This window comes from Ambystoma mexicanum, chromosome 4q (genome assembly GCF_040938575.1).
Source record: "Ambystoma mexicanum isolate Mex_15411 chromosome 4q, UKY_AmexF1_1, whole genome shotgun sequence".
NCBI lineage: Eukaryota > Metazoa > Chordata > Amphibia > Caudata > Ambystomatidae > Ambystoma > Ambystoma mexicanum.
Window position 1 is genome coordinate 399,766,954 of NC_090928.1, and position 13,056 is coordinate 399,780,009.

The following is a 13,056-nucleotide window of genomic DNA, read 5'->3' on the forward strand; positions in this document are numbered from 1 at the left end:
TTACATGCAGCGGACATATTCCTGGGGTGGAGCAAACTATCCCTCTTTCTGTGAAGGATATAGTCATATTGAGCTTGCTGAGAAGGTCCCTTCTGAGCAAGTTTATTGGTGACTGTTCATAATAAAGTAGGGGTATTCTCACTGTTTTACCCCCCACTGTCACATCCAAATCTTCTGTGTAAGGAACTTCAACGACAGCCCCAGAGAACCCCTGCGTCTCCAACCTACGGTTAGATAGCGGAAACCGACCTTCACGTATGCATGATTTTTCGGCTCCCGAATCCACCATAAATATGAATTGCTTGTCTCCTATCTGCGCCCCTACTAATGGTTCCTCCGCTGCATTGTAGGTGGTAGATAGAACGGGACACGCAAGTGTTCCCTGTGGGCTGTCCTATGCTGGCTGCCTCATGGCTCCCCCTTGACTAAAGACATTGCCTGACACTACTGCTACACCGCTGTAGGGGGCTGGGACAGGTGCCCCGTTCGCAACTGTTGCAAAAGGGTTTCCTGGTGTGTATTGCATAGGTTCATCGTTCTGTGTGTGGCCCTGTGCTCTATTGTGTTGAACTGGTCTTTGGTCTACATACCCTTGCTCCTGTTGCCTCTGTTGTCTTCCCATTGGGAGGCCGTATGGGCTCCCTGGGTGGGAGTTACCGTATTGCTCCATATCCTGAACTCTGTTGTTTGGTCTGTTCCTACATTCTCGTGAAAAGTGCCCCCACCTCCTGCAATTCCAGCAGCTCCCTTGTTCACCTCTGTGGCCTTGCCCCCATACCCTCCATTACCACCGTACCCCTGCCCACCTCCTCTATGACCCCTGTACCCGCCTCCTCCCCCTCGAGGGGCCTAATCTTGCCACTGCAGACCTCCATACGGCTCCTGTCCGTTCCACTGTGGTTGTCCCGCTCCATCCCAATTCGCTGCTATCCTCCCCTGTATTGCTACCAGCCCCTCCTCCTCCTCTTCTCCCTCCCTGTTATGTGGGAGCGCTGCTACTGCTGCAGCGACCTTCACCAGTTTCGTTTGTACTAACTTGGCCTCATCTGCCAATCTTTTCTGTGCTATTTCTTTTTCTCGCTCTTTTATTCTTTTGCAGTGGTGTACTATTATACTCTGTATTTCGGGCCACCCCTTCACCTCGATCCCTGCAATTTTGTCAAGTGCTTTCTGTACCTCTTTAGGCAGGCCTCTCTTTATTATGAAATAAAATAATGATGTTGACTAGTACCAGGGCGTGCCCGTTTCCGCTCTCCACATCTCCTGTACCCGGAAAATGTAATCCATAGCATCTTCCCCCTCATTCATTGTACATTGCATAACTGACTGTAAGTCTGGTGTGTCTGGAAATGTTTCTCTTAATGCGTCCCACACTTGTGCTCGCATTGTGTTGAGTGAGGCACCATCATGGCGGTCACAGTCTAGTGTTATCCCTGGGAAACCAGCTTTTACCCACACTATATCTGCCTGGTCCCCAACTGCTGATACCAACAGGCTTTTCACATCACCTACTGCCAAGGGTACTCCAGCTGTGTGCTTCTCGAATGCATATATCCACTTACTTGCCCCTCCTGACAGCGGTGGTAACAGCTTTAACAAATTGGCCTTATCCATTTGGGCCCAGGGTATGTAATTTGGTCTCCCTCCTCCCCTGTGTATCAATGGGAGCTGTAACTTCCCCTTTGTCACTTTGCTTGTACTCACCTTCGTTCCCTTCTTTCCTAGTGGAGCCATTCTCCCCAATCTATTCCTTAATCGTCCTGTCCATTCCTCATCCACTGTTCTCCCTAAAGATGCACCATCCATCCTCACACTCTCTCCTCCCATTGCCGCACTTAATCTCCCACCTTCTTCTTCACCGCCCTCCACATCACACCACAAGTCCTCTCTTCCCCCTGTGACCATTATTTCATCATCCGCATGTTCACTCGCCTCATCTAGTTCTATTATTCGCGTGGGCTCTTCTTGTATCCTGAACTATATTTCCCCCTTCTTCCACCCCTCCTCAATTGTCCTGTCATGGCTCTGTGCCCTTTGTGCTTGCTCTGGCTGGGCCACATTAGTCCCACTTTGCTCACAAAAGTTTTTAATTCTTGATAATTCTTCTCTTGCTAATGAAAGCCTGGAATCTAGGTCCTCTGTTAGCTTTTCTATGTCTACTGTCGGTGTACTTATCTGTCCTCGCTGTCTATGGCTTTAATACGGCGGGGGTGCAGTCGGGCCATGTGTTGGTGTAGCTGGAGTTGGGGGGCACATATATGGGGTCACTATACCCTTCTTCGGGCACCGGTTTATTGAGTATAGGGTACAACCGTGTCACTTCACCTGGCTTTCCTTCCTCTATCATCTCTTTATCGTCTTTGGGTATCAGTAATGGGTTATCGGTGGTGGATGGCAAGTTGGTCCCTGACTCCTTCTTTTTGAGAGGGGGCACTTCTCCAAACAATCACCAGAGATCTAATATCTCCTTCCTATTGTGGAACTGCTTCCCCTTATATTTCAATAAAATGAATGTAGCCACCATATCTAGAACATTTTTGTCAAACGATCCTCCTTCAGGCCATATTTGGGGCAGACCTTCTCCCTTTAACTCCGTGACCCACTGATCGTGGTATTTTCTAATGCGTTCAGCATACCCAGGTAAACTCTTACAAATATGGGCCAGGGGTGTTTCTGTCCCCATTGTATGCGCTTGGCTTGTGTATCACCGCTTGTGTATCACTATATATATATATCTTTTAAAACCTTGTGCGTTTTCAACACATGGGCAATAAGGGAGTGCGTGTGTGTAGCTTATACTGAAATAACTTAGGGGGCACAAACAAGAGCAAACCACCTTTTGCACACTACCAATATTTTCAGCACAAATATTCAAAAGAAACAGCCTAATTCATCAGGCTTACCACCTTATATTGTCTCCTGGTCACACTTACCATGACCACACCATAATCATGCACATTTTACCATTCACTAAACTCATCATAACATGGCTACGTTTTAACACATGTAATGCATATACAATGATAGTCAGCACTCTTATTAACAGTTAACCTTTTGATATTTTTCCTCCCTCCCTAGTTGTCCCCTTCTTCATTTGTTTGATATGAGGTCCCCCTTTTGCTCGAATCTCTTTTTGTTTTTGCTCAGTGTTAACCTATTTTTATTCATATACCCAGAAAGAATGAAAGAATAGCGATTACTAATATATTCACTGTGTCTCCCTTTTTTTTATCAGACACCTTTATCTTATTCTCCACTTGTTCATATATTCCCAGTACTAGTCAAGATAGCACTATGCGGCGCAGCCTTCTACCCCCTTGCAGAGCTAGGTTCCCGTCTCTTTATCTCTTTTCACCTTTTGATCCTAAAGGCCATATGCAAAGAAAAAGTAAAGAAAGTGTAGGATTGCTTTTAGTGGTCCCAAACGTGTCCCCTTCTAAATGACCTCGTCTTTTATCCTGCTCCCTTCCCCTACTCCCCTTATGATCACTCGCACTTAATACTCACATGTCCGTCTTGAACCGAGAGACTCCGAAATGGGTTCGTCCAGGCGGCGCTGCCACACGCTCAACAGCCAGTCCTAGCTCCGGCGAGCGGTACTCAAAGGGGATTTTTTGAAATGGGATCCAGTACCCTTTCTCTAGTGAGTGCGCACTTCTAAGCGTACCAGTTGCCGTAGGCGGGTAGCTTTCCGGAGCAGGCGTACCGTGCGTCTCCCCTTTCGACCAGAGATTTTCGTGCCAGAGGGGACGGAAGGGATATACTGGGAAATGTAATCACGCAATCGGGGTCACCACTGAAGGCGAGCGTCCCCAATTAGCACGACCCTCACCGCAATGAGAGGCAATAATGGACTCTCCCAAAATGGGAATAAGGCTAGGACCAAGTGCGGGTGAGCTTAATGGAAGTTTTATCTAAGTCAAATAGGGCATGCAAAGAACTCTGCAAACTCCGAGAGCGCTCTGTCTGACACTCGCAAAGACAGGTGTTTATATTTACAAAAAGTGTCATAGGCACCTACACACTATAGGGGGCACATGTACATGGGGATTGGGTGGCGTTGACTAACTATATGTGCAGCTGTGATGCGTCGCTTCGTGGTTGGTGGACATCGCTGGGTGCCAATGTGGGGTGGGCAGCTCAGCTGGGCTCATCCGGGAGGTGCTGTCAGGCCAGGCGTGGTCAGTGTCATTGATGGACGTCTTTCTTGGCTTTCTGCCCTAATGGCCAGGCACACCCCATTCATTCAATGCTGCAATGTCAGTTGTTCTGTAAATCCTACAATAGGTTATTCGACAGGTTAATACAACACAGGAGGAATGCACATTAGGTGGAATACGATACATCAATACATGGTTACTGTTTTCCTGTTGACTAGGTATCGTGGGCCATGGGGTCGGGTCTCAGGGCACGGGGTGAGCTGTCCTAGCTTTAGGTCTCGTTAGAAGTAATGACAGATGCTTTTACACAATGTTGGTGCAATATTAGGTGTCTAGTTTTACAAGCACCATTAATCTGGGGTGAACTGGTGGGTCGTGGGACCTATGAGGGGGCACCTCTGGCCTTTGGTTATGGCCGAGTTTTACTGCTGGGCTGTATATAATTCAGGTGGCTGGTCGTGGCCATGTGAGCTGCAGGGGAACATGAATGCTTGAAGCGGCTCCAGCCGAATTGGGGGAGGTGAGGCGGTGTATCTCGGCCTTTGCTTTCTCTGGCAGGCTTCAATGGGAAGGGAGGGGAAGTGACCTTGGATATGCCCACAATGATACTCTTCTCGTATGCTGCAAATTATGTTGAAAACAAAGGGATTCGTATAATGTATAATGCTTATTGGTTTTCTAAAGGGTTACACGTCTAAATACTTTGCACCGTTACATAGTCATTTCAAAACATGTTAACTATACCAACATTTCTATTAATCACTACAGGGTAAGTATGTGCAAAAATAGCAGCTCTTGCATTATAGGTAAACACGATACGTGAGGTAGCATTAGGGTTGGATGGAGCACACAGGAGCAACAGACCAATATGGTTGACAGCAGTAATACACGTTAAACTCGTACATTCACATTTGATAGCATTCTATGTATCTCTTTAAACAATTACATGAGCTCACAATACTGTTGCGCTTGTGTTCCTTTGCACTCTAGCAGCATCAGGGTAGTCATGGCATAAGGACTTGGTATCACTCTCTTTACATTACCCCTAGAGAAGCACATAGTAGGAGGCCAGGGGCACTGAGTGTTTGCACATAACTGAGGGGGTTTGAGTATCGTGACCATGTTGTCACACAATAACACATTCTTCTATTCTTACAGTGTTTGTAGGTTTTTGACAAGGGGGTTGTGCAGAAGGAATATCATTGTAATGCAATATATTACACAGCCACGGTAGTGGCTGTGTAGTTATGGTTAAGTTGCTGTTTCCATAGGAAGAACACTTTTTGGGCGGCTTATAACTTCGCTCCCCCTGGACGAATCCTCACTAAACATTGCAAAATAAGTATATGGCCCACTCTGAATTTTTTTGCAAAGTTTGGTGATGATTCGTCCAAGGGGGGAAAAGTTATAGGGGGGGTCCCAAAACTTTTTTTTTCCCATAGACTGAATGGGAAAAAACTTTGCGCACGGCTACAGCCCGAACCGCTGGATGGATTTACACCAAATTTGCGGCAGGAGCGGCGGCCTGGTCCTGAAAGCGTGCTTTTCCTAATTTGGTGTAAATCCGTCCAGTTGTTTTTAAAAAAATGACCAAAATGTAAGGCAAAAAAATTTGTGATATCTGTGTTCGCTTCGCGGACGGACTTCCCTGTTCGCTCCGTGGACAGCACCCCGATTGGCCCATGGCCTTGCGTCATGTCCGCGGACATGCAACGTGTTCGCTGATTGGATGGCGAGGGGCGTGGCGCGCGTCAGATTTTCTGTGGCGCCCGCCATCTTGTATTCGCTGTCGACCGCGTACAGCGCGGTGAAACGTGGATAAAAAATTGTATTTAGTGCCGTGTGTTGGTGTGTAAGAGTGTTTGGGGAGGGTGAGGGAGTATGAGATAGGTTCAATGTTTTTTTTTTATGTGCTAGACGTTTTTGTTGCGTTCGATTTGTCCGCGGAGAACACGGCTGTTCTGACATTTTGTAAATAAACTAAATGGTGGGGTGTATGTGTAATTTTTGTTCGCAAGGAAGGTAAAAATGAGCTATGAACACTCGCGGTGTACTTAATTGTTCGTAAATACACAAACTGGGGGTGTCCTCAGGACGCTGTCCGTATTGTAGTCTGTCTATTTGAATGTGTTCTAAGAACACTCGCGGTGTCCCGAAATGGTTGTAATTACACAAAATGGGGGTGTTCTGAGAACGTTGTTTGTATTGTTCGTTATCAGGGTGAAAGTGTTTTAAGACCACTCCTTTTGTCCGCTAATAGTACAATTTCCTATGGGCGTCAACCGACTTTTTGTCCACTAAAGAAACGATAAATCCGGCTGGTGTGCGCCGACATTATGTGATAATCCTTTGACTGGCGCTATTGACCTGGCTGACTTGCTTTTGCGACACTAAATCATATCTCCCGCCCCTAAGCCTGATATTATCAAAGCATTCATATTCTCTGCCTCTCTCCGTGACTTTACAGGGTGCGTCATCAAACACGCCCAGTTCTCTGCAGTCCTAAGTGACTTTACACAGAACCCGGAAGACAACACATATTATGTCACAACACAGCGCGCCACAATTCGGAATATGAAACAGTGATGTAAAAGCAAACAGCAAGATTGTAAATTTTGTAAAGTACATTTATTTGACATCAAATGTTTAGAGAATATTCAGCAATTTGCATTTGTCTTTGTTGTTGATCCGCAAAAGTTCATGTTGAGCACGCAATGTTACTTTGCGGTACAGAGGGTGTTAGATCAGCTTACAACTCAGTGCGCCACAATTCGGAATATGAAACTGTGGTTTAAAAGTAAACAGCAGGATTGTACATTTGGTAAAGTACATTTATTTCACATGAAATGTTTAGTGAATATTCAGCGATTTGCTATTGTCTCTGTTGTCGATCAGGAAAAGTTTATTTGGAGCCACGCGTTGTTCCTTTGCGGTAGATAGGCTGTTGGTTTATGATAAAAGCAGTAAATGGTCGCTCTGATAATCGGAAGGTTGCTCCAACAACGAGCCATTAGACCACCCTATTGGTTGGTATGTTGTTTGTAGCCGCTAGTACTGCGTAAGGGCATATTGGTCCTTGGCGATTGTCCCATAAAATGGTGAGGGTCATGAAGATGCATATTTGGACCTGCACATGGCAGTTGAAGACCCCATCCGCTGGAGTCTGTAAATCGTGACATAGGGAAAATGGGGCCACATACCTGTTTTAAAAAACATAAATTAGTCTCACCAGCCGATCTTCATTAAAAATCATCATTTTATTTATTAGGGCGTGAAACTATTTGCTATCGAAGATAGTGCAACGGAGTATGTTAATAATAAAATAATAATATTTTCCCATTCATATAGCGCTAAGAACCGCGAGGGATCTAAGCGGAATTATTATTAACCACGGTGTGTGGTGCTCATTTATCGACCACGGAAGGATGAAAGGCTGAGTTTGGCCTTGCCGGGATTCGAACTTGCATTAGCAAGCTGTGCACGGATGTCAAAGCAAGCGTTGTACTCGCTGTGCCACTTGACAGGCTACAGTGAAGTGGCACAGCCAGTAGAGCGCTTGACCGCCTATAGACCGGTTAAATTATTTCTATTAACCCACCCTGTATCGTCTGCCTTTTTCAGAGCCCTCTAAACGACAGGGGATCAATTCGGCGGTGATAGTGCGCGGTAGAAAACATTATGCCACTTTCAACAAACAAGTTCAACTTGAGTGGTCTTTAATGCTACGCTATTGTAATTATATTTGGTATAAAATAATCTAACGGGTTACTTACAGTACAATTGCAATTTCCATTGTCTACGAGTGGTGCAGTCCCAAAATACGACTCCGCGTGTGCGAACGATCTTTCGCGTAGTGATATAATATATAAAAGTGGTTTCGTTTCAGAAATTTCATTTTTATCTTCTCTTACGTTTTAGCAACACTCCTTCAAGAGAAGTCTTTCATCACAATCTCTGTCTGTCAAGGTCAAAACACAATACAACCTTATAGTCCGCTTCGTGAGCCTCTCCGGGGCCCGAGAAAAAAATGGAAGCAGCTGACCTTCACTGTGAACGAGCATAAATTCTTACTTTGCAACATTCTGTGTAAAGCCATCTGTTGAAGTTGGTTTTTGGACGCCATGTTTGTATATTGTTTGCGTGATATTAAAAAAAGTTTGTTTAAGGGACTTTATGGTTCTAAGTACAGCCGAAAGACCCCTGAAAATCGCAAGTTATGGTAAGCTATGAAAAATAACTCACGCCACCACCGTGCACTGCTAAGACTAACACCCAGGACATCAAAGATGACATCGCAAATGTCATTGATGAAATCACTGATGACATCACATGTGTATGTACTTTTCATGGAATTTGTGTACTAGGGATTTTTATTATAATGTTGCGAAAAAAGTGTCAAGGATATTGCAATAAATATCATACCGTTATTAGTGCTTTGAACGATGCATTGATATAAATAGCATTGTATTATGGGATTCTATCTAGTATACTGAGCTACTAATGGGGAAACATAGCATTGTGTGCAGAGTACAAGATGAAAGTATAATATTTGTAATGTTAATATGTTGAATAATGAAATGATAATTGTCCTGAAATGTTCGAAAATTCACAAAATGGGGGTGTTCTGAGGACGTTATTCGTATTGTGTGATTGCTTAGCTGTATGCAATGAGGGAATGGCACAGAGAGTAAAGTGGACGCAGGTCCGCGGACACCACGGCTGTTCGTGGACAGGACGTGCTACATCCGGGTTTTTCCAGGAAATCCAACATGGAAAGAAGACTGTACGGATCAGCCAATCAGATGTCGAGGTCGTGGATTTGTGTTGAAAGAGACTGTGTGTGGTGAAGATGGCAGAAGTAGAGAAAGTCAGGGTGTTGGTGCTGTCATGATGCCCGCTCCCGGGGAGCCGGTTCAAGCCCTGCGTCCCCGAAAGCGGACATCCAGTCCCCAAGGAAGGACCCAGCAACCCCATATAGGGGCCCTTTGGACAGTGTCCTGGCGCCTATGGCGCCAGGCTCATAAAAGACATCAGTCCTGGCGCCATAGGCGCCAGGCTCATTATGGAAGTGCTTGGGTGCACTTACCTGATGCAGACAATGCTGCAGGATCCCGGCCTCCTTGAGGCCTGAAAGGAACTACTTTACCTGTGGGACTAATTTACCATCCGGGCGTGGTCGGGGAAGGATACATACCTGATTGGAGGGAGGATACATACCTGGAACTTCTTCCAAGGCTATTTAAACCCCACCCGAACAGCCACACGTGCTTCGTGTTGTTCTGCATCTAGCAGCTGGACGCTCACCGTGTCTGCTCCTGCATCCTGACTTCTGCCACGCCTGCCAGCATCCTGGATCACCTGCAAAGGAAGAGAAGAAGAGAACAGAAGAAGGAAAAGTCCTTACCTGCTAAATCCGCATCCCGGAGACATCTCGCCGACAATCCTGAAAAGGAAGACTTTTATTTAAAAGCTCATCCCGTCGATCGCTGCAGCGCCGTATTCCACTCACCTTTACAGGGCGCCTCCATGTTCAGCAGCGATCATCCGGATTCGCAGTCACGCCCCAGCGCCTAGGGAGAAAAAGACCAGAACAAAAGGTGAGAGAGAGAAGGGAATAAGGAAAGCTAAATCTCCATGTTAAGACTTACCTGTTGATTCATTCCCTCTTCATTTCGGGTCCGCGCCGCATCCTGGCATTTCCGGACCCCGGCCCCTAAGGGGAAAAAGAGACATCAGCGTTAATGAGCGAATGAAAAGACATTACCAAAAAACGCTCATTAAAGACTTATCTGATTTCTACAAGGATTTCACCTCTCATCTCGGGTCGGTGCCTGTTCCCCGGCTTTCCGTACCCCGGCCCCTATGGGGAAAAAGACACTAGCATTAGTACATTAATGCATGGACACAAGGGGAACCTCTTATCAAAAAACTTACCTGGAAGCCAAGCAAGTTTGGTTCTCACCAATCCGAAAATCCAGTGAAGTAACTGGATACCAACGCGCCCCTGCACCAGAAGCAGGATGGAGAGCTCGTCCTTCCAGACCCTAAGGTGAGACGCTACGAGGAATCACAGAAGGGTTTCGAGGAGGGTGAGAGGGGAAAGTGGGAGGCTGATTGCATTACCCCAAAGACAGTTAATCCCCTATTTTCGCCTACAGAAGGATACTTCTGCGAGCCAGACAAGCCAGATTTGGGGGCCCGGTCCAGTCCGTCTTCCGAACCCTGCGCATCACCTTAGAAGAGGTCACAGCAGCGCGAACCAGGCCAGCGCCTCCGTGGGAGTCAGGTGAGCGTTACAGGTGCTTGGAGATATGTTTGTGTATGGTTTACAACAGTACGCTCAATGCAGGCATGTTGCAAATAACTTTGATGTGAAAGGAGTGGAGGTGGTGTGGAGGACTGTGCCTGATTGCAATGTACAGGGAATTGTACAAGTTTGTGAGGATATGGCCACGATGAACAGTCCGCATGTGATAGTTTTGCACTATGGTGCTTTCCATTTGGGCAACGTCAGTGCCCCTACTTTGTTGGCTGATTTGGAACGCTTGGTTCAAACCGTAATGAAGATCCTTCCAAATGTGAAAGTAATTTTTTCTGGATTACTACCTAGGGCAATATGGGACAATAGTTGAGTTTTTTGTCCTCAGCAAAACATTGCTAGGTGTGTCATCAACCGAGGCATGTGTACCTTCTTTTGTAATAATGAGAATATTGATGCCAGTAATGCTGTTAATTTTAAAGAAGATGGCATTTCTTTATCTTTTACGGGAAATGCCTTTCTATTTTGGAATGTAAGGGTTGCTTTGGAGAAGGTTATGTGAAGATTTTAGGAGTAAAGTAAGAAAAAAAAACAAGAAAAAAAATACAAAATAACGGGTGTCTGTCAAGCATCTGTAAAAAACCAAAAAAAACGGCTCTTTTCAGAGCCAACTTCAAAGGGGAAATGGGGCACACTATTTAAATTTACATTCACCACGCTCAGATTTTCGATATGTCCGCGGACAGGGCGGTAGTCCGCGGACATGAAAATCACTACGAGGGGGTTAGTATGTTCTATGTTACATGTATATGAAGTCAGGGATATTATGGTTAAGTTGTGCTACTAAAAACCTATGAAATTCAGTAAAAAAACTTTGTTAAAGGGACGTTATGGTTAAATTGCGCTACTAAAAACCTATGAAATTCAGTGAAAAAACTTTGTTAAAGGGACGTTATGGTTCAAAGTAAAACCGAAAACCCCCTGAAATTCGGCAGTTATGGTAACATAAGCAACCATAACTCGCGCCACCGTGCACTGCTAACACTAACACCCAGGACATCAAAGATGACATCACAAATGTCATTGATACATCACTGATGGCATCACATGTGCATTTACTTTTCATAAAAACTCTGTACAAGGGATTCTTATAATGCTGACCAAAAATTGTCAAGGATCATTGGGATAAATATCATGAGCTAATTAGTGCATTAAGCAATACATTGATATAAATAGCATTCTATTATGAAGTTCTATCCAGTATACTAAGCTACTCATGCAGAAACATAGGCAGTGGGTGCAGCATACATGATGAAGGTGCCATATTCATAATCTTGCCATGTTGAATACTGAAATGATAACTGCTTTCTTATTAGAATTTTGCGTACTGTGAAACATGTAATAAGTAGATAATAAAACCCACTTAATACATAATTATTACAGACAAAACACAAAGAGACAACAACACATACAAATATGAGTATATACAGGGACAGTGAAGTAAACAAAAAAGCAGAAGTAGTAGCAGAAAGAGTTCATAACCTAACTGATTGTCTTTATACAGAGAAACTATTGCTCTGTTTCAAAGCTGCTACTTACCATATGTATGTGTATCACATGATGTGACTGCACCCAAAGGAAAGGAGAGTGAGTATAATGTATACAAATATGAGCATATACAGGGAAGGTAGAGTAATAAAAATAAAACTATGAGAAAGTGCTGATAACCCTAATGATTATCTTCATGCACAGAAAGGATTGCTCTCTTTGAAGCCTGTGTCTTCCGCTATGTATATGTTTCATATGATGTGACTTGACCCTAAGTCTACAAATATAGTACCTTTTCAATTTTTACTTCCTGACTGTTACTGAAGAAAACTATGTGGCTTCGATATGTCAGTAAAGGATAAAAAGGGAAAGCCAGCCATGTGATGTCATCAGTGATGTCATCAATGACATTTGTGATGTCATCTTTGATGTCCTGGGTGTTAGTGTTAGCAGTGCACGGTGGCGCGAGTTATGGTTGCTTATGTTACCATAACTGCCGAATTTCAGGGGTTTTTCGGTTTTACTTTGAACCATAACGTCCCTTTAACAAAGTTTTTTCACTGAATTTCATAGGTTTTTAGTAGCGCAACTTAACCATAACGTCCCTTTAACAAAGTTTTTTTACTGAATATATATATGGTATAAGATTGGGGTTTTATTTTCATCGAGGACAATTTACAGTTATTTTCCAAGCCAGCCCCGCTACCCGGGTCACGCTGAGGATAATGATGCACTGCGGAAGGTGAAAGATACAGTGTTTGCTCTAACACTAGCTCATGTCTGACTGTTCGTGGGAACGGGCTTTTAGTGGATCTGCCAGGGGGCGGAGGCAACCGGGGTAGGCAAGGACTCTCTGAAGGTGGGGGCCGTGCTGCAGTGCACGAGGAATCATGTCTTAAGATGGCGTTCTGGTTTTCAAAATGGTTTCCAGGACCTAGCCTAATATAGTACGTTTGGTCCATGTGTCGGCCAGTGGTCCACCCACCACCTGGGCCCTGGTGGCAGGGGGTCCCCAGACGAGTTATGGACGTCACAAGGAGGGGACTGCAGGGGAAGGGGGTCTCTTGGGCCTGTCCCCCCATACAGTAT